At 38.5% G+C, this 26,544-nt stretch overlaps 1 protein-coding gene across 1 annotated transcript in view; it reads left to right on the top strand.

The window, feature by feature from the left end:
- Positions 1-26,544, top strand: part of TNKS (tankyrase) — a 127,693-nt gene that overhangs the window by 31,785 nt on the left and 69,364 nt on the right. The window lies entirely within an intron of this gene.

Here is a 26,544-nt window from a genome sequence, read left to right as displayed (position 1 = left end):
AACACAGCAAAAGTAAACAGAAAACTGATTGGTAATTTATTAAACCTTTTCAATTTGACAAAGAATTCTGTATGTGTTTTAAAAGGGAAATTCCTGCTGCATAAAAAGCATTTCTACTGTTCTGGCAGCAAATGCTCAATCCACAATGACTTGTTCTTTTCTGTCTTCCGGACTAAATAACGTATGCTCTCCTTTTCACCTAGATAGCAGAAAGGACGTGTAATGCAGTAGTTTCTGGCACGACTTCCAGCCATATTCCTGCAACACCCTCTAAAATATGTGTTTTATAAGGATACATAATGCAGATGTAAGTCTAATATTTTGATGGAAATGGACTTTGGAAACTTCTTTGTACAATAAAGGGAATGATATAGAAATTAAAGACCCAGTACCATCATCTTCTTCCAAAGAAGTTACATAATTGAGGAATCTGCTTTTTCTACCTAGAAAGTAGCCTCTTTTCCTCCTTTTGCAAGATAGGCAGCATTTGTGTGAACCAAGCACTTCATGTTTGAGAGGGTGAATATTTTGTTTCTTCTTAGTTAGCATCCCATACTGTTCCTGAATCATGTTGTCAGGGAAAGGATTGTAATCCTCTTTTTCTCTAGGCTGAAGTGGTACTACAGGCTCCAAAAACGTATAATATCTAAGAACTGTTAAATACACCAGATTAATATCCTAGTTTATTTTTTTTTTTTTTTAGTTTAATTGTCTTTGGGATGTGTGGTTTCTGAGATGGGAACTCATCTTTGTTGCCATACATAGCAGTGTGACACTCCCATCCAAAACTGGCCTTTGGGAGCTTTTGCACTGCTAGTCATATTAGTCCTCATTTTTTTTCTTACCCTGATTATTGCCTCTTTAAAGATTAGCATCCTTTTATATCTTCCCTGTACAGTATATGACAAGCCAACACTATTGTTAATTATGTGAATGATATTTTTGTTTGGTTTTTTTTTCCACACAGTGATGCTTTCTTGCCACTTATCCCTCATATTATCTGCTATTCAGAAATGCTTTCTTTATGTGAGTAGTTGTTCTTTGTACTTGAGCAGTTTCTAAAGGAGCTGTTAGCAGGAGCTGAAGGCATTTTTGTTGGATAATATATTTTTATCTGCTTCCTGCCAGTGTTTTGTGGGATTGGTTTTTGTTGGTTTCAAGGATTACTCCCTTGAAAAAGATCAAAATGGAAAAGTCTGAAAACTGCTGCATCTCTAGATTAAAGGAAGATTTCTTAGGCATGAAATAATGTCTTATTTGTTAATAGAATCAATTTTCAAAGTTAAACAACACTCTGATCTGCCTGCTTACTATGGAAATAATGTCTTTTACAAGCAAAGTGCTTTAGGTCCTATTGAGCATTTCTCACTTGAGTTTTTTGGAGGGGAAGGACAGCTTGATGAGTGAAAGTATAGCTGGACTAAGGTTACTAGAGGTGTTAATGAGGATTCATGTTTTCATCGATTTGTCATGTCAACTTTTTAATTTAAGTATGTATTGAAATATATTGAGTATGTATTGAAATATATTTGCACAATTCTTTTTGAAGTGAACTGCCATTTATGCATAATTTGCCTGCAAGGAAGAGAAAAATCTGGTATTCCATTACAATAAGTTTACTGGAGTTCATAGAATGGAAAATGGATTTTAGGTACAACTTACCTATTTTAAAAACACCAGTAAGAGAAGAAATTTTAGTTTGTTAATTTTCTTTTTCCTGTGGCACCTTTACAGCTTGACTGTCTGAAATCCTGAACTATTTCCTTTTGGGCTGGTGTTTCTTCCTTCTAGGTGCTCTTAGGATATTGAAGGCCTTCTGGAGAGGCAGTAGCACTTCATTTTGGGAGATGCTAACCTCCTCCAGCTTCCCTTTAATTGATCTAATTCTTACATAGTGTGTACTGAATCAGATCATTTGGACAAGGTTTAGCTTCTGCCTTTACAAAACTGTGTAATAAACATCAGTACAAAAGAAAAAGTGATTTCATGGTAAGGAGGGCAGGTGCTGCTAGAATGGTTTGGGCCACCCACTTGTCCAGGCCATTGTCCTCTCTGGCAGTAACACTGGATCTGCTGCCTCACAGAAAAAAGCAAGAAATCCCTCAGCTGAGGAATATTGTGGACCTGTAGAAAACATTCCCCTTATTTCATATAAGCTGTCGATACACATCTTGAAGCAAGAGGTCCGAAGAGCCTTTTCCAGAACTTGTTTGAGCTTTGAATGTATGTTTTTGTGATTGTTACTTGTTTAGCATTCAGGCAGGTTTACTCTTCCTTTTCACCAAGACCTAAGAGGAGGAAATAAACCATATGCTCTAGTTCACTGCTATGAATGCCATTTTACATTTGGAGTCCATGGTGGTCTGTTGCATTTACTTCCTGGAGCATTATGAGCAATAGCAGTTTTCCTTTGGGAATGCTGGGGCCATTGCTCTTCCAGTCTTTGGAAAGATATGGGAAAAAGGTACTTGTGGCACAGACCTGGATCATAAAGTCTACCATTTTGGTGGCCCTTATCTAGAAACTCTAGTTCTATAGATTTTAAATCTCGTTTTATGTTTTTTAGAGAATATTATAATGATAACTATCTTGATGTATTTATAAATGTATAGTTTTAAAAAATCTCATTTAGTGTATGGTCTAGTTCCCCCTTTCCTCTTTAAGGAAAGTGCACAGGTTGCTTAGCAAGCCAGGAGTTAAATGCCATCTTCTTTCATTTCTGGCATGGTAACATTTCAGTTCTAAAACTGAAAACAAACTTCCCTTTTTTTCTCATTGAGAGGAATGTGGAAGAAACAGTCCTCTCTTTGTTCTAGACATTGTGCCATACTTGATGTGCATTTCTGCTGTATTTCTTCTTTGAGGAGAGCAGTTCTTGATCTTTAGAATGTGGACATAGGAAGTTTCACCTCAGGGGAAAGGAAGTTGGGCTGTGGTGGTACTGCTGGAATCGCTGATTGTCCTCCTGCTTTCCAGCACTGCATTATTATTTCAAGATAATGTATCTTGATTTGAGCACTGTGCTCTGGTACAGCATCCCATTGACTTCTGCAGGGATGATTTAATAGCTTTCATGGCATTTTGTTATTCCAGGTTTTATTCAGGCTAAGTTTGTTTTTTATTACCTCTCTGATTGCAGAAGAGCTAAATGGTTTATGGGAGCCTCTAAAGCAATTCTGAGTTCTGAAGTTTGTGGTTTATATTCCAGTATAATTCTAGGTGATTTATATTATGCATGCAGTGTTTATTGCTTTGTCAGTTCTCCATTTTGTTGCTCATTCCCTCGGTTTCTTTTAGGTCCTCCTAGCTTCTACTGTTTTTTCTCTGGTAATTAAATAATTTAAATATTTCCTTCAGTGTGGCAGGTTATTTAACACAAGTTGCAGGGTATGTTATCCTAAAGGAAACAAGTTGTTCCAGCTTTTAAGTGTCTGAAGTATTTTGGTTCTGACTCCATAAAGGTGTAATTTCTTTAATCTCTCATTGAGGGACTTGTGCAAGGATTTGTGTGAGCTGATGTGCATGTTCTGCTGCCTGAAGTCCGTTTCCATGCCTCAATGTGCTTAGATTTCTTCCTATTGTAACTTCAGCTCTGGGTGCTTGTTTCAAAGGGCTTAATTTTAGGATAATGAGAGCTTCTCTCTTTCTTTCCTCCTGCTCCATATTTTAGAGTTAAGTGCTATTATCCTTATCTTTTGTTTAAGCTTAGATGTGTATCTTGAAGTGGCTTCTTTGGAATGTGGGTGTCAACCTAGATCAGGCACTTTTCATTCTTTGTAACCTCAATTTAGGTAGGGAGTTAAAAGTCTGTAGTATGTTGTGTAGGTAGTCATGTAACAAGAGGCACAGTGGGATTTAGGATTGGTGCTTTTATGAAAAGCGTGGTTTTGATTTACACAATCCCTCTGGCAAGGATTTTCACTCTTTTTCTTTTTACTGTTATAAGAGTTCAGTAGTATTTACTCTTCAAATGGAATCCAACTCTAAAGTAGCCAAAGGAGCAAATTATCTTTTCAGAGTTTTCACAGAACACCTAAATCAGGTGTTTTGGTTTTCTGTTTCTCAGTTCTGCTGTATATAGAGTTGTGGATGCTTTGAAAGCTTTCAGAAACCTAATGTACAGAAATTTATTTAGCCTATACTTCACACGAAATTTTACAGCATCACACTGAAGAAAGCATTTCTTCCCAGAGTTTGTTGTTATTCATATGGACAGAATAATGAGTAAGATCTCGGTAGCTTGTAGGTAAAGAATGCAAAATATGTTTTTCACGGTGCACTAGGAAAAGTAATAGAAATGTGTAAGAAGCCTATTTCCATAGTGCATGGAGCACTCTTCTTTTTGTTGCTCTGCCTTGAGCACTGACCTATCTTATACTTTATTGATTTTTTTTTCTTCTCTAAGTGTTGATTAGGTAATTTAGTTTGTTGCTAATTTTAAGCTTTGTTTGTTTGGTTTGTTTTTTTTTCATATTCTATTTTATGCATTTCTGATTTTCATAGCAATTTCTGCCAGTCTTAAGACCAAATACAGTTTTGATCTCTACTACATTTTTCCATTGTCCATGGCCTTTTTGCACTGTATACTGCATGTGATAATAAGCCAGGTGCAGTGGTAAGAATTGAATGGATGCAGAATGTTATGTCATATAGCTTCTCATTTATTGAGTTCTTTTTGTAAGTAGGATAGTTAGGCTGCAGTTTTAACTATTTAAATGTAGTTTTTGTTTATACTTGATTCTAATATGAAATTTAGCCTGTAAGCAAGCATAGAACTCTTAGGAAGGAATTTTTAGCTAGCAAGACAATTCTTGCATACAAAAGCTCCCATTGCTTTTATATCTCATACTTCTAGAACAGTCTTTGATACTTGTTTTCTTTAAGTATTGAAAGTGATGAGCCAGTCACAGCTGAAATCTGTGGGGTCTGTGAATTCATGCACAAAACATTTTAAGTGGATGTTTTTCCTGGTTTTAACAGATGAATGTTAAAAGAATGTTAATGTTGTATAAGGAAAATATATGGACTAAGAAATGGGAGAGGAAGACAATCTTAATTTGCCTTTTTATGCATGTGTTAGGACACAGCCTGCTTATAAGACTGCGTACTGTTCCCCAGTGCCTCATTCAGCAGGATGGATGGCTGTGCTCTGGGGAGGAATCGAGACTGCACAGTGTGGCTCTGCTGGGCACTCTTTCTGTACAGAGCTGCTGCACCAAATTTCTTGTGGTGAGAGTGGGCATGTTCTTGCTGCCTGAGGGGCGCTGCTGCTGTCACGAGCAACGGGCACAGGATGCAATTCAAGTTCTCTGCAGCATAGGGCACTGTGTTGGGGCAGAAACTGTGGGTCCCCTTATTTGTGTAGGTATCTACTTGCTTTTCCCTGGATCTGTGTAATCCTAGCTGTAGTCTTCAGCAGTTTAGACATATGGGCTTGGATTTATCAAGTTGGCCATATTAGGCATTTCTTCTAAGTTTGAAATGTGGCAGAACTCTTGGGTCAATCAAGTCTCTCTTCTGAAATATCTAGATGTTAAAATTTCTTCTCAAAGAGAGTAGAAGAGTTTAATATTGTATTCAAATACATAAAACATTATGTATGAGCTTTGTGGACAGCATAAACACTCTTTGTTTTACAGATGTGAATTTATAATTAAAAACAAAACTAAATTGAGATAAGCAAGAATTTCAGCCTGAAGGATTCAAAATTGGCAGCATTAGGATTGGGAACTAGTGTTTAAATCACAGTTGTTAAATAACCTTTAGTTTCCTAGCAGCTATCACAAATACTACCAGCTCTGTTTACCATTAATTTATTGCAAAGAGTAATTTCTTGAGTGAAGCTTGTTTTGCTTTCTTGTGGTGCTGTGCTTAGACCACCTACCTTGAAGTCTTTCAAAATTAATTGGCATAGAGAACTTTTATAATTGTAGAAATATGTAATGGAAATGGAATTGACCTGACTTATTTGATGAGATGATCTGATTCAGCAGGCTCAGATGCAGTTTATATTTCATATGGCCATGGGTTAGATATTTCTTTGAAATACAAAACTTTCCAGAGATGAAGGAGATAGGAAAAGCTTATTTTTAGCATCATGTTACTTATACTATCACACAGGCCAAGCACCTCAGGTCTGATGTGCATCTTTTGTGCCACAGCACAAGCCTGGTGTCCAGACACTTGAGGCCATCCACACAACTTGTTCTGTTGGAGAGGCAGTACATTGAGGAGAGAAGGGAAGGGGGAAGGAAAGTAATCCAAAGGAAATGGCTGTGACCTCTTCCTTATTGGACAGGTTGCAGAGAATAGTTGGAATCTATAACAGACTCTTTTCTTTGTAGAAATATTCCAGAAACGCCTCTACAGCTGACTATGGCATCATATGGTGTGTTAATGTGGAGTCTTGATACATGTATCTCCACATAAAGAGTGTCCCACTTATTAGAATAAAATAGAACTGCATTGCTTCTGTTGTATTTTACATATGCTTTTAACTCTGGAGAGAGTTTATGTTGTTTTATACTGGGGCTGTAGTGTGTGGGAGTGTTGTAATTCTCATGTGCACACACATATGTTTGTGTGTGTGTTTACATTATCAACAAAAATGAAGCACTTCTGGGGTTAGGCAATGGCAGTATTGTTTTTATGTAGTTGAAGTCAAAAGTGTTGTTTTTCATTGGTGCATAAAGAAGCCTCTAGAAATATGCTTCTCTCTGAACAGGTATTTTAGTGGTACAAGTTTATGAATAAACTAAGAAGTTTCTGTAAATTAAGGAGCCATTTCACTGACTGATTCATTCAAGCTGTCACAGATAATTTAAGTATTGACTACTAAGTCTGAAGTCACAGGGTTTGGAGTCTGGGGGACTTCAGCTTGTTTTATATTTCCCTTTTGCAGTGGTGAAAGAGAAAGCAGTCTTGATGACTATTTTTTTAAAAATTAAATTATTTAATTGTTGTTAAAAATCATCCCCAGCTTACCTGCACTTTAGAATAGAATGTAGCTTAAAAATGCTAAAGCCTAAACAAACCAGACTATATTTATATCCTCCTAGGAGTCTGCAATAAGAAAGGAAAAAAAAACATACTTCTATACTGTTTGTCTGATTTCCTAATTTATCATTGGAAGGCAAACAGATGCTGTGGTGGATAGTGCTGATGCATTAACTTGAGCTTTGTAGAATACAATGTATTTTATATTATACCGGTAGCACTAAAAAGAAATCTTCAAAAAATTTAAGTAGCTGGGTGTTTCAGTTTTCTTTGTAGGATGCCAATATGTGGATCTGTAACTGAAGAACATGGGAAATTTAGTCTAAAATGAAGAAAATTGGATTGAACTATTTTTGAAAACTTTGAGTACTTTTGTTTGCTGAAAATGTCAAGCTCAACAGAAGATTTATTAGCTTCATTTCATGCTTTCCAACTATTCATTGTGATCATTAAATAACAATCAAGGCTCTTTCTGTGTGCTGAGAGATCACTTGTTATACTTCAATTTTCACTGGGAAGAATAAGTATTAGCATTTAAATAGAAATCACTAATTTCTTCTTGCAGATCCTTAGGTCTCAATCCTGCCAGATGCTGAGCCACTCTAGCTATGGTCCAAGAAAGATCTAGGGTTAAGCTGGGGTTTATTCAGGACATAGTGAAGCAGAGCCACAATGCTCACCATGTCGGGAAGGGAGATGGAGACCATTCCAATGAAGCTCAGTGAGTGCTGTTCTCTGGGGTACAATGGGTAACAATGAAGGCTGTGGCTGTAGCCCACATCTCGTGAGGAGACAAAGCCTTGTTCCAGATTTTATAAAATGTAGCAAGTTACTTTTGAAAGTGGGTTTTTTTTTTTGTTGTTGTTTTTGGTTTGGTTTGCTTGTTTGCTTTTTCTGCATGCAATTATTTAGAAGTATGATATGTGGATATAAAGGAATAATGCAAGTCAAAGCAGTATTTCCCATCAGAGTAATGAGCATGCAGACCCATTATTTTTCATTTTTTATTTTTATTGTCTTCATGAACAAAGAAACACGGTGGGTTTTTTCTTTAAAAATTGAAGTTAAATTTCTGAGCTGTGGAGAGTGTGGTTGAGATTTTAACTAACTTTGAGCATTATCCATGATTGTTGTTTATGAAAGTGTTGTGTTAAGGTATGAAAAGGCATAACTTGCCCTTCAAACCATATGTATTGATATGAGTCAGCTTCTTTTGTGTGTGTGTCCAACATCTTAGCTGCCAGATGTTTGGCTTGGTGCTCCCTCTGGAAGTGGGGCCTCGCATATCAAATCCTGGGATGAACATAAGATCTCATTCCCCTTAAGCTTTGTCCCACAGCCTCCTGCAGTCACTGCTGTGCAGTCTTCCACTTTGGGCATGTGGTTGTTCGTGGTAGCATTGGCAATAACCTCTGATAATTCGAGGGTATAGCACAAGCCTTGAAAATCTTCCTATGTTTATTTCTCCTCACTCCAAGCAGCACAAGGGGGACAAGGAACAAAAGCCTTTTTTCTCACTGTATCTTTGGTCTCTTTTTAGAAGAGATTAGAAATGAACATTGCTGCTTTTTCTTTTCAAAGTTCATGAGTTCTTTTTTTATTTATTATTTTCTTATCTCATGGTCGTTGTTATGTCTAGGTGGTGGATGTCTACTTGATGAGGCTAATTGCTGCACTTTTTTGTTGTTGTTGTTTGGTTGGTTTTGGATTTTTTTCCTGTTTCTTTTTCTGTTTTCTGGGGTTTTTTTTTCTGGTGTTTGTTTATTTTTTTTGTGGAGTTTGTTTGGTTGGGTTTTTGTTTTTTACCCCTTTCCCAAGGGTAGGGAAGGATTTTACTAGGTGGGGGGGCTATTGTCAGTCTCTTGTGGATGTATCATGAAGATTGTTACTGAGATATCGGAATTTTCTTTAAAGTTAGACTGAATTTGTCATTTGTATGTGGCTGCTTGTCAGACTCGCATGAAGGTTCAAAGTTTATAATATAGCAAAAGTTAACTTACTATCAAACTTTATGCTGAACCTCTATGTAATATTTTTTGAGGTGATATTAAAAAACTTGACCTCACTGGGAAGTAAGATGTCATCTGTGTCTTTGAAAATACAACAGCTATTGTCTTCCTTTATCTTTACATCTTCCATACATGGAAGACAAACTCAGGCAAAAAAAGACTGTTTTTCATGTCTCGCGAGCCCATTTGTTTTCAGTGTGCTTTAGAGACATTTCAAAATTACAATTTTTGTGATTTGCACCCAATTTAGTTGCATTTAATCATATGCTTCCTAACTTCCCTCTGTAGTGCAATGCTACTGTTCTTATGCTTTAAAGAACTCTGTGATTAAGTGCTTTACATGCTTGGTAGCCTTGAACACTTTCTAATTTTAACATAATAGTTAATCTATTGTCTTGCACGAAGACACAAAATTTTGAATTGGTACCACATTATTAATGGAAATCTTTCATGCATCTGGCAAGCTGTATTTTAAGTTAAGTAAAACCCTTTTGTTTTGGTAATGCATTGATAAATCACACTCTGTCATGTTGCAACACTTACAGAACTCGAATTGTAAAACAGTAGACCGTAAAGTATGTGTGCTATGCTATTGATTATCTCTAAATAGTTAGTATGTATCTGAAACCTGTTTACCACAGTGCTTTTTCCTGTCCCACAAAGACAGCTACACTTTTGTTCAGAATAGAACAGTAATTTTCAATGCTGATTTAGAGGCAGGGTCCTGAGACTTGTTGCAGGTGTTATAGATCCCATTTACAGGCATTGGAGGTATTTTTACTTTTCCTTGCAACAGCTTACAGGCCCAAAACTTGGACAAAAGAGGTTTTATCCTGAGTTGCAATTCTTGTAGTTTAATAATTTCCTTTTTATAACAAAAGTCGGCTGTGTCTGATATTTCATTAGTCTGAAATGTTTTAAGATTAGGCTTTCCACTTTATGGATAATAAGCTTATTTCTCTGCTGCTTTGTCTTGGAATCCACAGATCCTGCTGCTTTGGGTGATAAGTGTTTCCATAATGTTAAGCACTCATTAGACCATAGGTGGCTCATGTATTTTTCATTGTTGCATGTATTAGTCCTTTAAACAGCTTGGGAAATGAATTTTGGCAACAGAAATAGTGGGATTAGGTCAGCTAAGTTTGATCTTTGAGAGCTGATCACAAGAAGCGAGTGGCAGAGTTAGAGCCTAGATTAGAAGTGAGAAAGGCAAGCTATCTCAGTGAACAATTTTATAAAACAAAATATGAAATCAGCCCCCTCAGACTTATCCAGTAGATAAAAAGGAGTATAAAATACTTTCCCCTTTCTCTTTGAGAACATGGAAGAGAACCTGTGAGTTAAATCTTCCCTCTTCAGATTTCCCATGCTTCTGTGCATAAATAATTGTTGGCTGAGGAGCACTACACACTATGTCAATGAGCAAGCTGGTTTTAGCTGTCTCCTTTTAGCACTTCTTGGGGAAATTGTTTTCATACCCCCAAGCTTATTCCTTTGGAAATGGCAATTTATATAGCTGTGTCTGTGAGAGTTAGGACAACTTGGGTGTTGGGAGGGGTACCTTAGGCAGAATATGGGGCCACTTTTGTTAAGTCTGGACAAAGTGTTTGGAAGTAGAAATTAAATAGCATGGGTATTTAATTGACACATAAATGTAATGGGCCATCTCTGCAAACCAGCTGCATTTTCCCTTACTAAAGCCTCAGATCAATTATCTTTTATGCAGTTACTCCAAGGAACTTTCTACAAAGCTTTGCTTGTCAGTAACTTCCTTGTCAGTAAAAAGCTGCACCCATGGTAATTAAACTTGCAAGCACTGATTATCCATACAAACTCCCGACCTTGGAAGGAAGAAGCTGAAAGTTCATGTCACCTTGTCTCTCCCCTTGCACCTTCCTCAGTTTCCTAAAGTACCTTTATGGTTTTCACAGCTTTCACTTGGTTAGAAATTGCAAGAGGGCCCTGAGGGTATTCCCTTCATCCCTTCTTTTTCTTCTCTTTACTTCTCTATTTGATACACCTTGTTTCTAGGGAATGCCGATGGACTGCAGTGTGGATGGATATCTGCTCTGGCACTGTGGGGGGAATCTTCTCTGGCACCTGCAACACCTCCTCCCTCTTCTTTTTCTCTGACCCGTGTGTCTGCAGGACAGTTTCTTTCACACATTCTCACTCCTCTTTCGCAGCTGCTGTGCAGTGTTTTTAACCCTTTCCTAACTACATCAGCACAGAGGCACCGCCAGTGCCACTCTGGGCTCAGCTTTGGCCAGCTGGGTCTGTCAGAGCCGGCTCTGAGCGGCCGTGTCCAGCACAGGACAAGGCCGTGTCCCTTCTCAGAGGGGCCACCCCAGCCAGCAGCACCTCCTGTGCTCAACCCTGGGCACCTGCACGCCGTGCGCGCTGGAAGCTACACAAAGTCTCCTCCTGCCCACATTGAGACTCCAGCTTGCTGAAAGCACTGCTAACTTCAGCTCCCCAAATGAGCCTCTCTTGTGATGATTGACATCTGCTGTGGGCCATCTATACATTGCTATCAGGCTAATTTGAAGTACAGCCATCTGGAGTTTAACCTCAGTTATTTAACACTGCCCATTCCAGAAAGGCCCTTGGGTCCGTGGTGTGAATGTATCAGTCTTTCTGCTTCTGTCCACAATGCAATTCTTCTGCAATGTATTTGTCATTAAAAAGAAACCCAAACCCAACATTCTGATGTGAAGAAAGGTTCTCAACTCTTCTTTTTTACAGTAAAACAGCCTAAATTTGCAAATGGCTATCTTCATATTAACACTTAGAATAATTGGAGATTGTGCAAAAATGGGTAGACCTCCACTGACCCCAAACTGCGTGATTTACCTTTTGACATTTTACATGTAGTCTTTTGGTAACATTTTTGCAGCATGAATTTTAGATTTTCTATTTTACGTTCTTAACCATCTTGGAAAATACTGTGTCTCTACAGAAGTAAGACATGAAATATTATTAAATTTCTGATTTGAGCTTTCAAAAGAATGAATATGGAATGCTAGTAATGATACTATTTATTCAAGCTTTATCTCTCCTTGGAAGAAACATATATTACTCTAAAAAAATTTAAATAGATCCTTTCTGCAACAATTCATGAGATTTTCTTGAGAGTTTTAGCTGTAATTAAAGACCCAGTCTATGTCATTATAAGTAGCATGATCTTTCAGCTCCTCAAAAATGACATTAATGTAGAATGTAATAGTAATTTGTCAGTGTGCATGAAGAGGAGCTGTAATTTTACATTTAGCATTCAGCACGTACACATTTTGACTACTGTGAATTTTAGTCATTTCTATTGCATTTTGCTTTACAGTCTGGTAATAATTTAAGAATATGTCTAGATTTCATTTGGCATTGCTGAAGTGATGGTTGTTAGTACTTAGATAAGCAAAAACATCTATAATGTTAAAAGCAGAATTTTATGCTAATGAGGATAGCACTTTCTATTCTAAAGAAAGCATTTCATCCTCCATATAGAGCAAATATAAATAAAGCTGAGGATATTAAGTATTGCATTTAGTGTGTAAGGAAAATGTCATGCTATGTGACTGCTTACCAGAAGTTTTATTTCCTGGTGTTCATCCTGTCCCAGTAAGTCTCTTAACATTTTCTGGAGGCTTCACAGCTAGTACGTCAGCTGATAGGTGTTGGATTTTGGTATCACAGCCAGAATAATCATTTAGGAGTTCACAAATGTGCTTCTAAAATGTCCCTCACCTCCCTTTGTCCAAGAGCTGTCACTAGGAAGCACATAGTCCTCTGTGTGTTGTGATGTTTCTACATCTGTTCTGTTTTTCAGGATTAGTATGTAGAGAGCTGTTCATCATGGGTGCATACTGTGATGGAGAAAGCACAGAGAGATCCACCTCTGCCTTTTTCTGGTGCAAGGAGACCAGTGTATTTTGACAGATCCCAGAAGGTGGGATCTGCTAAAGAGCATATACCAGTGTGCCAAAAAAAATCCTAACCTGGGAAGCAAACTCACCTGAATACCTCAGATATCATTAAGAGTGCTGAAAGGGAAGGGTTTTTTTGAGGCCCAGCTACCAGCGGTGCTGCCCCTTGTGTTTTTCCTTTGTGCTAGAGTATCTTGTGGTTTTTTTCTACAGTGAGATACTTTACCAGGAGGTTACTCCTTTGCCCTGTGTTAATGGTGTTCTGTAAATCATGTATTAGGTCTGGTAAATTTGCTTCAAAGATATTAAGAAGTGTTAAGTCTGGAAGATTTCTACAGGGGAGGTTTTTTGCCTCTCTTTGGTGCAGGTAATTTCGTCTTGCTGCAGGCCATCTGCACAAACCAGTAAATTTGAATATTCACTACAAGACAGTTGTAGTCAGTTTTTAAATCAGACTTAGGTGAGCTAACTCTTACCCAGGGTGGTCTTCTGAGAGCATCATGGGCATGTCAAAGACATGATTTGGCATGACACTGCTGCATTGTATTCATGCCAGCATGCTGCATGACCTACAGAGGTGCATTTTTGAAAGGCGGCTGAAAAATGTCGTCTCAGTTTGGGCCTGCCTGTCTTGTTGCTGCAATGTTCTTCTTGTTTCTGATTGTTTATTCCATAAATGCTTGTCCTAGTTTCCCATATCTGAAAGGAAAAGCGAGGAAGTGTTGTCAGGCTGTGCAGTTTAAATTGAAATTTGCTATAGGTCTGTTCAGAAAAGTCTGCTTAAATTGAAGCACTGAAATTATTTAGTTCAACAATTCTGCTTGATCTCATTTCTTCCTTCTTAGTTGTCGCTTGCCCTTGGGTTTAACAGAGATATTAAATTGCCTGGGAGCCAGAAATACCTGAGATTCATTTATTGCTATTTCATTTAAGCGTACTGTTAAAGTTAATGGATTTATGTCATTTTTGTACTGTAGAGTTTGAATATCTAAGATCTAAAATCTGGTCTGGTGTCACAGAATTGCAGAAGCTCTGGGGCTGGGAGGGCCCCCTGAAGATAATCTAGTCCAACCCACCTGCTCAAAGCAGGGTTGACTGGAGTAGATTGCTCAGGACCATGTCTGGTCAAGTTTTGAAAAGCTCCAAGCATGGAGACTCTGGAAGTCCTCTTGCCAGTCTGATCTAGTGTTTGATCGTTCTTGCAGTTGATAAAAAGTAAAAAAGGTTTAATGGCAACACAATAACTAGTTGTTTTCTCAGTGTCTGAAATAAAATATTTCCGTTGAATTGTTTTAATATATCCATGGTTGTGCAGAAACTTCAAACATGGCAGGTGGATTCAGAGGTGTGCCTCTAGCTGTTCCAATGGAAATCCACTTCAGTTTGAGTGACTGTAAGTTTCTGAAAATTTTCATTTGCAAAATCTCCAAAGAACTTATTTTCAGGTTATAGCTGAAAGGTGAATGCTTATTGCTGCTGGAAGTATTTGTTCCTGTTGACTTCCTGAAGGTACCAGCTATGCTCCAGAACATGCTAGCAGGTATCAAAATGGTGGGAAATTGAGGAAACAATGCAAATGCACACCAGCAAGCTTGACCATGAGTTGTTAAAGACCTGTACACATTATGAAGTCATTCAGTGTAAGTAGGGTGTATAGAGTTAAGTAGTTGATTGTGAACCGCTTTGACCACTTAGCAAGGTGACAAAGCAGTTAACAAGGATGATTTTTTAAAAAAATTGCTCTTGTCAGAGGCACATTCATTTCAAATTAAGGAAGCAAGTAACATGAAGCAATTAGTATGCTGTAGTATGTGTTGTGTAAACTCAAACTGGGTTTTAGTTGCATTTACTTTGCATTTCTTTCCTGATAACAGCTAGGATCTTCACTCTTGAAAAAACAAAATAAGCTGTGTAAATTATATTTCTACGATTTCCTGATTCCTCCAAATAAAAACACCAAATGTTGCAAATGGTCAGTCACAGCAGTTAGTAACACTTCTCCAAGACTGCTGCTTCTTGTTACACCTCTGCTCTGGAAAACGTGTAGTTTGCTGGTGGGAAACTACACAATTAAAAGTTCTTCTGCAGCTTTGCTTGAATTGAGCCAAACTCAAACTTAGTGAAGTGCATATAGGAATGGAGGGAGGTAGGACAGAAATATCCAGAAAATATGCAGAAATATCTTAAGGCTGAGAGTCAGATGTGAACATTCTCAGAAATGTCAGAATTGAAGTTGCACAGGTAACCTGGGTCCAGGTCTTGGTATTTTTTTCTGTCCTGGCCAGTAATTGGGCTCCATATATGCTGATAGCTCCAGATCTTAGTTAAGGTAGAAAGACTTGTGTCTAGAGTATAAATCAATTGGTGAATTTTAAGTTGCAGGATTTTCACTGTGATTTAAGACATAGCTGAAGTAAGAGCTACAGTGGGAAGCATCACCTCTGTTTTAAGTAGCTAGACTTCATAAATATGGTCTTGACGAAGGCTATTACAGTGTCAATGCTGCTGGTTTTGTCCCAGGCATTTTGTTTACAAACGCTGGTTTCAGCATTTGGAAACATCAGATTCTTCCCAGTCCCAGTCTTTTCTCCAGGAAGCTTTTTGGACTGTATTAGGATGGGCAGGGAAGGGCAGCTGAATATTGCTAGACTTCTCACACTGATATGCTGAGAGGAAGGATACTAAGGGAGAGTGTGGATAAAGGTTAATTTTCTTAGTACTGGGAGACAACTTTGGAACTGTCCTTCGCATACTCTGCTGTTAGCCTTCTGGAGTGTATCAGAAGAGCTGGCTTTAAGCAGGCAATACCATCCCTCTCTATATACTGGTGAAGTCTAGTTTTAGCCTCCTCTCCTAATAAAATGCTTATTTCTCTACTTCCAGTTTCTATTACAGGGTGAGATTATATAAAATACTGAAAAGTTCTGTCTTTTGTTGCTGCTTTGCATGAAAATTTAAAATGCTAGCTCTGTCATTGTGAAGACATGTTCATTTTTCTCATATAATTATGCCTGGAAACAATTTTCTTTACTTTTTCCCTGATTCGTGTTCCTTCATCATTTATCTTCTGGCTGTTTTCTCCTCTGCTATAATTGCTTTTTTTTCAAGTTAGGTTTTAAAATACTGATTTTGGGTGTTGCTGAGCATAACAACAGTCAGGTTCAGTTCTCTGCTTTGGAAATAAAAAATCTTATAGGTCTTTGCTATCTCTCCTGCCAACAGCTTATGCAATATAAGGCTTTTTGGGTTTTGTTTGGGGTTTTTTTCAGGGTAGGGTAACTCTGAGCTGGTTCAGTCTTGTGGACTTTGCACACACTAGCAGTTACTAAGTAAGGGTCTACAGTCCATTCTTTTGAAAATTTCCAGAAGCATCTATGTGGTGTCCTCCAGGACTGCTACAGCATCTGCACAAAACTGCTGTAAGTCAGGATTATGATTACTTTGAAAACCCTCTCCAGATGTAGAATTAAATGCTTAGGTACATATGCCATAGTTCATAAGTATCAGAGACACCTTTGTCAGTCTGTCTTGTTGCAGCCCTCTGGTTAAACTATTCTAGGTCATTGAACTAACCCAGATTTTACACTAACTGTATGGATTGGCATTGCCTTTGGCAGAAATAAGGGGAGATGTTTCTGTGTATGGCCAAAGATACTTTCTCCTTAGAGGATTAGGTTTTTTCACTCACTTTGCTTTTCATTCTGTTAATGACAGATTTATTGTCCCTAATTCATTTGATCCTGCCATGCTATGTTTAATGCTGTTCTTTGTTATTGAAGCAGTCAAAGCTTTTTTAACAAATTGAAGAATGGCATCAGTATGAATTTGCTGGCCTTTGTGTATTGCATAAGCACAGCTGTATGCTGCAGCTTGCAGTGTTGCTGTTGCTCTCATTCCTTCAGTCTTTGCAGGTGTTTGCTAAGCAGATGGAGTATGGAGGTGTGATGAATCTTGCTATTGTTTTGAGGGGTGAAGACTGAGGAATGTCACCAGGTCCTGAATATATTCACCTTACCGTCTTGTTTGCATGTGTCATATGTCACATATATCACATGTCACATATGTCACATATGTCACATATGTCAGGTGAATATGTTTTAAAAGCCCTGCTTCTCAGTACAGTCTTGGGAGAGAAAGACTGCCTGGAGCAGAGCCTTACTACTGGTGAAGGTGGTTTGAAGAACTGTGTCTGTAACAAGGCAGTGTGTCAGTGGTCAGTGCTTTATGACTTCAGTCCAACGTGTCTTAAATGTCTGGAATGGATTTGGTTGCAAAATCCCTATTTTTACTATTTTTTTCTGTTTGTATATGTGCTCACTGTATCCAGTGAGGTGTGCTACGCACCAAGGAAATATTTATACACCTTAATTTAGCTGGAGGCTTCTTAATGTCTCTCTTTGTCACTTGGGTAAGAAAGCAACACAGACTCCAGGAAGGCTGGTTTGCACAGCAGCAGCTTTAGTACAAAAACCTCTCTCTTTTATAGACTGTTCCAATACATTCCGCCTGATTGGCTAATTAACAAAAACACTTCCTCACAAACAGTTCTTGAGAAGAACAGGAAAGCAGAGAGTAGGAAAGCACCACCTGCAGGTGGTTTATAATAACAAGCTATCGTTTCTCTACAACTCCCTAAAAGTCTCGCAAGTCCGCCGTGAGAACTTACCTGGTTTTCTCACTCTCTGACCAGGCTGTCACATCCACATCTCTTGGTACTAAAGTAGTTCCTGTCTATAACTCTTCTTTCTGTTGTCTGAGACCAGCTCTGTCTTTTTCTTGTTTTGCTTCTTTTCCCTGTCGTCATCTTTAGAACAGCTTCTTTCTGTGTTTCTAAGTACCTATATACTCTGAGAAAGTCATGTCTGAAACAAGTCCTTATTTTTGCCCTTGTGTTCCTGCTCCTCTAGTGGTCTCCAGAGGGTTGAAGTATACCTCCCCTTGCTTAGCAATCAAGGAGAGGTTGGAGAGATTTGAAATAAAACTGCCTGAATGAATTGAGTCTGAATCATGTAGAAGTTGAAAGAAGTGCATTTGCTGGCCTGTCAGAAGAGAAGAGGATTTGCTACTTGATGCAAATATAGGAAGAATCCAAATTTTCATAATTCAGTACTCAGAGTTGCTTATTGTTCCCATAGACTACTGAGTGCTTTAGACAGACTGATGACTCTGTTGCTGTTATTGTGCTCCTCCACCACTATACAATGCATGTGTAAAACATTTGAGGAAGGAAGGCTGGCTGTGATAATGGCACCAGACAGAGCAATTGATTATGTGCTTGAGCTGAAGAGTAAGGCACTTCTTTTTTTTTTGTGGTGAAGAAACACGATAGCTTGTCTTTGTAGCTGCAGTTCAACAAAGTGCATTAGACATGAGAATATCAAGGTCACTAGGATGCTCACATGCATGCCTAAAGTTAAGCATACTTTAGAGTGTTCTAACTATATTATTTTGGGGAGCCAAGGGAAGCTGAAAAACTAACTCGTCTTGATGGTTTCCTTTTTGGCAGAAGAGCAAAGTGTTATGTTCCAGAGAGAACATCATAATTTTTCAGGGGTTGGGAAAATACAGGCATGGAATTTTACTCTGCAAAGAGTACAAGCAGTGATTTGAGTCTTTTTGGAGAATGCAGGGAAGAGGACTGGTTATATAAATGTCTCCGTATATAAGGACTATTTCAAATAATTTACAAACACAAAAAAGTTCTCAAAGATATCTCCAGGAGACTGTTATTCACAGATAATGTTCTTTTTTGTCAAGTATCTCTTCTTTGAATAGAAGCTTCATTCTGTGTAGTACTGCACTGCACACTGCATTGAGATAAAAGGACTGATGCTGTAATGTTTCAAGCATTTATTTTCAAATGTCTTTAGAACAAATTTTACATAGCTGCCTGTTTGTAGGGTACAAACTTTGGAATGGCATGTTTCCTTTCTCTAGACTTGTATTTTCCATTGGTCACCTAAAAAGTAAGTACTTTACTCTTTTGAAGGCATTCCCTTTTGTTTTGAAATTAAACCTTGTGTATTTTCTGGTGTTTCAGTAGCATTTTCAGTTAATAACTTAATTTGATTATTTATTGGCTATAGAACATCATGGTCCGTATCCTTCTGTGCTCTGCAAATTTGTTTTTGCTTGCCTTTTAGGAATGCAATGTTGTACTTGTCTATTTGATGTTTATTTTGTATAATGGCAAGAACATTTTGGCATAAATTCAGAATTCAGTTTGTTCTTTCAGTCCGGGCAGGCAAACAGCTCTGTCCTTACACAAGTAGCAAACTCATGGCAGCTTTCATCTGACTGCCACCTTCAACAAAGTCATTACCTCTTGCTGTGTGTGTGTCTGGCATGGCCAACCCCGGTGGTACAAGTGACTGACAAGGCTGCCAGCTGTTCTTAGGAATAAACCTAACAGACTTGCTAGAGGAGCTTGTCTCTCTCTGAAAATTAAAACTCCTGTAATGCATATCAGTACCTTTGAATACCTCTCAGATCCTCACATCTACCACTGTCAGCCCTAAAGTAGCAGCTTCTCATGAGGAAGGACTGATTCTGTAGAGAATGCCTTCATTTTCCATATGCAGTCTACCTTTACTTTCAGGAGGGTAATATGGGAGGGAACATAAGTAACAAAAGCCAAACATGTGATGTCATCAAATCCAGGGAAATTGGGCTATTAATTTCTAAAAAGCTTTTGAATAGATTCATGCAGGGAGCTGGACTCTATAAAATATGCACCTTGCCTTTACAAGCTCTGTTCCTACAAACAGTGGAAAAGGAGGGCAGAGCCTTGAGAATCTTCCTTCTGAGAATCTATTTTTTTGATTAATAAAATCCAGCCTTTATTATGAATATTTTTGTAAGTAATTTTGGATGATCGTATTACTTCTGCTACTTGATTATATTAATAATAACTACTCTGATAGACTCAGAGGATTAAGCACCATGACTTCTGTAAGTAAAATACTCTTCTGCAATTGCTGACTTGCCCAAAGTCATAAGGCAGGTTGGTGTGTGTTCAGCTCATGCCTGATCTCCTGCTGTGGGCGGCTCTCAGTGCTCTGCTCAGGAGTGAGGCAGGGTGGAGGCTGCACTGGCATCTTGGCTTCCATCCACTGTTGAACTGGGCAGTCAAGAGCTCACTTCAGTGCTCAGTCTGAGTTAACCTTCTTCAGGACAGACTTCCTGCTGTGGCCAGGCCTATTGCAGGAATGAGTGCAGGGAGTCTGCATTTCAGCTACCTTTGCCTGCAAGGTAAATCTCACACATTAAAGGCAATTTTGTGCCGAAGTTGAACAGATAATCTCATGCTGACTGCTGCCAGTTTGCAGAACCATCCAAAAACCTGGATGTCTATTTCCCATTGTAAACAAACTTAGGTTTTTGTTCTTGTTAAAGTATGTGCAAGGCAGATCTGTGTGAGACACATTATTTTCTCAGTAATATTCATTTGTTGCTTTGCTGGTTAGTCTCTTGTCATCTATTGCCCTGGAAGTGAAGGATTTATTCTATCTGGCAGAACAGACAAAAATAACCTTTCCTTAGAAAGGAGGTGTGCAGATATTAATTACTTTGTAGCACTCATAGCCAAAAATCTTTTGTGAGCAGCCTTTCCAGTAGAGAAAGACAATTTCTTTCTTATATGCACAAGAAAAAAGAATTTTTTATAAAATTAGAGGGATGGAAAGAGCAAAAACCCAAACCAGCATTGTATGTAAGTATAAGATTAAATATACTTGTCTAAGAATGGAGGGAATAACATTTGTGTTTGCATTGCTGATCTTCCCACAAATCTAAAAGGTAAGTATTTTAAGTGATGCCTTTTCAAATGGTGCATTATCCTCAGGGAGCTAGATGAAAACTCTCATCAGTGTTCTAGAAATTGTTGGTCTAATTATCCAGTAAATCTTCCTTTCATGGATCTCTCTTCTCTCGAAGTCATGTTGAGCTATGCAGGAAGCCTGTTCCTGCCCACTGGCAGGGCAAATGTAGCTCCATCTCCAGAGTCTGCCTACTTTTGTCTGCGTGCACTAATGCAAGGCAGTAGGTAAGTGTTTTTCTCCTGAACAGCTAGCAGATTAGAAGGAAAATAATTTATGACTTGTGTGCATTGTGGCTTCTTACTGTATGTGGCTGTAATTTCTAAATAGGGTATTCTGTCTTTGCTAAGGCTGGGAGCAGCATCTTGGAGAAGGTAAGAAAAAGGGAAATGAAAAAAGGAATTTGTCGAGACCCTTCTTAACTGCTGGCTAGGAGTCTCCCTGCCCAAAATCTGCAAGTATTGTACTTCCAAGCGTGGTTTGAGTTGCTGAAGGACACCACTGAGGGAAATTTTCTATTTCTATTTTACAGATAGTGAAGCACTATCTGTATGCTCAAGAGTTATGTGGGCTTCTCTGTCCAAGCACAGCCTTCTATTTGGACCAAAATGGTACCTGTAAGATCTGTCTGACAAAAACCAGAGGCAGACTGACATCTTAGACTGTTGGACTCCTAGAGAGCCCACTGCCAAGGGTCAGGGCTGCTGGTGTGACTGTTGAATGGAAAAAGAGAATCCAGAAAATTTTTGCACTCCCTCTCTTTGACCTTGCCTGTTCCTTACCTTGTGTCCTTTATCTAAATCCAAAACCATTTTGATTGCAGTGAAGGATGTTATGGCTAGAACTGTTTTAATGGCACAGTGTGATCCAGCAAGAGCTGTCCTTTCTCTGGGCATTTGTTCTTCCTCCCTGCAGTTTTCATTGTGCTGCTCTCTGAAGACAGACCCAATTCTCTTATAACCTGTCTTTGCTCTGCTAAAGGATGCTCAGAGGATGGCAAAAAGGAGAGTCAGCATCAGGAGGCAAGTTCTGTCAGTAATAATCTCACCATTTCCTGCATCAGTAACTGGGCTTTTATAGAAAGGGACAAGCAGGAATCCTAAACTGGCGTTGGGCAAGGTACAGTATGATTTCTCCTTGATGGTATGTACTCTCTGGGAGGAGTGGTAATACTGAGTTAGCTCCTGCTGAACTAACACACCTAGGGCACAGTAGAGAGAACCTGTGCTAACTCTTGCATGGTCTTTCCTTTTAGGTTAAATGGAGATTTAAAATACTACTTTTTTGAAAGATAACAATGAACTGTATCTCAGAATAACTTTGAAATAAAGCCATTGGAAAAATAGACTGATTTAGGAACTGCTGGTAATCACATTACCTAATAAGAGGATCACTTAAACATATTTTCTTTAGTGTTTTTAAGATCATTAGTGGTTGTGATGAATGAGGAATGTAGAAATACTTTCTGGCCAATTATATTTTGTATTATTTGGAGTAAGCAGAGTCTTTAAATCTAGTGAGATATCTGAAAATGAGTGAGAAAGCAGTATTTTTTCCTGCTTCATGCAGAACACAATAAAACTATCTTTTACTGCAGATTTACACAGAAACCTGCAGAGTTGTTATGCTGAGGATACATGCAGTTTATGTATTTCCTTTCTGTCCAGCAACAGAGGGAGCACCTGTTTTGGAAGATGCTTTATTTACGGATATACCTGTGATAGTAGAGTTCTTGCACTTAGTTTTTCAGTAGCAGTGAGGTGTGCATGGTGTATCAACAGTTTCCATTTGGGCAGGACTGATTGGTGTCCATCGTCACAGTGTACAGGGTATGTCTTGAACAGGCAGCCCTGTGCTGCATCTGATCAAACGTGCTGGTGTGAATGAAAGTTGAAGAAGGAATATCCTCCTTGTAATGACAGCAGTCTGCTAAACTGAAGCTCTTTAATTAATGAGTTAGTATCTCTTTCTTTCCCTCAGACTTTTTTCCTGTGGTGCTATTTTGTTTCCAGTCTTCGTAATGAACTAAATTGTCATTTAGGGCAATAAATTATTATTTTGAAGAAATCATATGTGTAAACCTGTTACCTCTGAGGAGCAGCTAAGGAATTTGGGTTTGGATGGTTTGAAGAAAAGGGGGCTGAGGGATGCCCTCACTGCTTTCTCAAGTTTCCTGAGGGGGCGAGGTGCACAGGAAGGTTCTGAGCTCTTCTCCCTGAGATCCAGTGACAAGGAAGCATAGGAATGGTTCAAAGGTGTGCCAGGGGAGGCTTTTAGACTGCATGTTAGCATTTTTTCACTGAGAGGGTGGTCATACACTGGAACAGGCTACAAGATATGGTCAATGCCCTGGGCCTGTTGCTGCATAAGAGGCATTTGGACAATGCCCTTAACCACAAACTTTAGCTTCTGGTCAGCCCTGAAGTGGTCAGGCAGTTGAACTACACGATCACTATAGGTCCCTTTAAACTGAAATAGGTTGTTCTATTATGTATTTAACCAGTATTTACATGTATTTAACCGTATTTACTTTAATACAGTAAAGTATTTAAAACAATGAGGTTGATATAAGGGACTGAAAATGTTTACAGAACTTGAGTTGTGTGTAGTATTTAATTATTCTTTCATTGCTGGTAAATAATGTAACCCTTTTCAGACTCCCAGGACATTGGCAGTAGGTACTGTCATTGCTGTACTTCTGTCTGGTGTGTTATTCCAATAGGAGTAGCAGAAAGTGCCTGAGTGTAAATAGAAAATTCATTTTTTCCCCAGCTGGTGTTTTAATAGTTCTTTTTCAGTGAGGATAGCAGTTGGCAGATTCAGATTTCAATCATTTTCTGTAAACTGCAGCTTTTTTTCATCTTAGAATATGCTCTTAGTCACATTAGGGCACAGAGCTGCTCTTTGCCTGAGTGAATATGCAGAGACCCTACCATGGCTCGGGTCAGCTTGAGTTGAGTTACTGTCATTGAGCACTGCTACTGCAGATGTCTTCAGAAAAGGTGTTAAAAGATGACTTTTAAAAATGAGACAAAACAAATGGAACTGTTGTATTTAAGTCAATAATATCTTTATCATAAGATCTCATGGGGAGGATAAGGGAGGGGAAGAATGTTCCAAGTTAAGCAGCTGCTTTTTACTCTGGGCTACCAGTACTAATCTTTCATATCAAGCCACATATCCTGTTTCCAGTTGGGGCACCATCTCCTTTCTTCCCTTGATTTGTACCAAACTTTCCTTAGCTTTCCAACTGTCTTTTGACTCTTAGATAGCAAATAAAAATCCAGGAGGGAAAATTTGCCCACAGCAGGAAGGCAAATGGGTTGATTTTGGGGAGCTATTTTGTTACCATCTTTTTGTTGGGCAGATATACATGTTTTCCAAAATGTTTAAAGTGAACTGTTGACAGATCAGTTTTGTGGTTTTTGCCATGACAAAATGGTTCATTATAACAAAATCTATTGCCTCTGTTTTGTTATTCTTTTATTAAGGACTTCCTTGCTGTACTTTGCTTAAGTGTTTCATAAATATATGTTGGCTCTTTTGTTGCTGTGTGTTTGACAGGTTTGCCCCATTTCCTCCAGTTATAAAGGAGTTCCTCCCTTCTGTTCACTACTCTGGGGCCCAGCAGGCAAAGGAAATGTTTTGTATTTTTGTCTAGGAGCTAGAGGAGTGATTTAACTGGATTTGAGTTCCTTCCAGGATGTGTGCTGCAGGGCAAGCGTGGCAACACGCGTGCATTTTTTATGAGGTGGCAGCCTATGTTTCCTCAGATTTGTAGAGTAAGTTTAGATACACAGGGCAGCTTCAGACACACAGAGGAAGGATTGTACTGTTCAGTAAAAAGAGATACTTTGGCACATGTGTACATTTTATGTCTCCTGTTCATTTTCTAGCAAACATTAAAAACCCCCACTTCTTTAAATCTGTACAATTTGTTACTACAAAATCTGTCATGTTTGCTGTAGCTAAGAGAATATAGATTTTTTTGGTTAAAATAAATGCTTCAGTTTTAAATCCAGCTATGGATTTTCAGACACGCCGTCCCCAGCTTGTTAGCATGTTTTATCTACAATGGGAAAATTGGAGAAACTGCGAAATTTAGTCTTCCTGTATTTACTCTAGAGTTCTTTTCAGAGAATGATTAAATGATGAAGCATAATTTTGGAGCTTGCCTTTATACAGTATGGCTTTCCTGGGGGTTACATTTTATAGTTTTCTTGCTAGTTTTCTTCCATGCTTTATGTAAGTTATGTAAGGTATTTCTCATCTCTCTTTAGAGAATATTCTGGGGAATTGAATGATTTACTTGTTTGTAGATATTGTTTGGAAAGAGAGGGTAGGGAGCTGGCTTTTGAAAAAGATGCAGTAATATAGGAGCAGCTTGGCTATCTATCCACCCCTCCTGTACTCAAGTATTTGACAAAGAGAGTTTCTTAGTCCTTTGTCTTCCTCCAGAAAGTTTGCCTTGAAATCCTGGGGAGAAAATGCTTATGTGGGCATGTTGCAGAAATGAGAAAGTAATTGTGGCTGAAAAATTGAGCAGTTTATTAGTTATTAATACTGAGCATGGCTAAAGTAGTGGCAATTACAGTGGATGATTGTTTTTGCTGATAGCAGGAATTAATATAAGAAATGAAGGGAGAGCCATGGGAATGTTGCTTTTTCTGTGGGCATGAAGGGGTGGGTAATGGGGAAGACTCTGGAAAAAACCCGTCAGATTTCTATATGTAATTTCACAAAAGATGTCACGAGTATTGAACTTTGGTGAAAAGATGAGCCTCAACCCCTTCAATTTTTCCATCACACCGGTGTGTTTTGAATTGCTGAAGGTTTGGGTTTTCTTCCCAGTCACTTGACATGATATTCTGCAGTCTTTTTAAGTTTTTCAATCTCAGTCTGAAAACATGACAGACAAGAGCGGTGGTGTCTTCAAGATAAGTACAGCATTCTAAAATAGTACAGTTGTAGTGAAAATACTAATTTTTTCACACTAAGAATAAAAAATGGATGTGTGCGTGGTGTTTATATGAGCAGCATGCGCTGAAACTACTTGCACAGGTCCACTAAACAGGTTCTAGAATGTTTGTTAGGTTTAATATTTCAGAAAAAACTATATGCTAAACTTGTAGCATGTGGTAACATTGTTGAAAGTAAAATTATTTATATGGATTACCACATAATGGGTAGTTGTGGGGTTTTTTTGGGTTTGGCTTCATCTTTGGTTTTGCCTAATTATTTAAGAGTTAACACTTGAAATCCTCTGACAAAGGGACTGTTTTCATCATTCTGCTACTATATAGGAAATCTGATAGCATTATGTTAACAAATAGACCAGTACCACTGAAAAAAGGTGTTCTGAGAAACAGAATTGTTATGTGTCAACCGTGAACTTACTGGTGCTATAACTGCACATGCACTGAAGACCTGTTTTGATACACCACCTAATCCTTCTTAGTGACCAAAACCCTAATGTGCAGTGTGTGTAATCTATGCCTTGATATGGAGACAGCATTTGGTAACTGCAGTATCCTGTATATGCTGATGTAATAGATGTGCTTTGAACTGATGGCTTAATAGACAAGAATCTCTTCTATCAGATAAGACCCTGGCAGAGGTTTTGCTGATCTGCACTATATAAAACTGCAGATTTTTTGACGTAGTGCTTTCTGCCAGGCCTTAGAAGAGGCTTTTTTCTCTGGAGCTGTAAATCAGGAATGCTCTGCATTTGAGCTCTGTCCACTTAACTGAAAGATGTTCCAGGTAGGATGCTGCTAGCTCAGTGGTTTAGTGGAGTTGTGG

This window comes from Melospiza melodia, chromosome 5, assembly GCF_035770615.1.
Source record: "Melospiza melodia melodia isolate bMelMel2 chromosome 5, bMelMel2.pri, whole genome shotgun sequence".
NCBI lineage: Eukaryota > Metazoa > Chordata > Aves > Passeriformes > Passerellidae > Melospiza > Melospiza melodia.
This window is presented reverse-complemented; position numbering and strand designations above follow the sequence as displayed.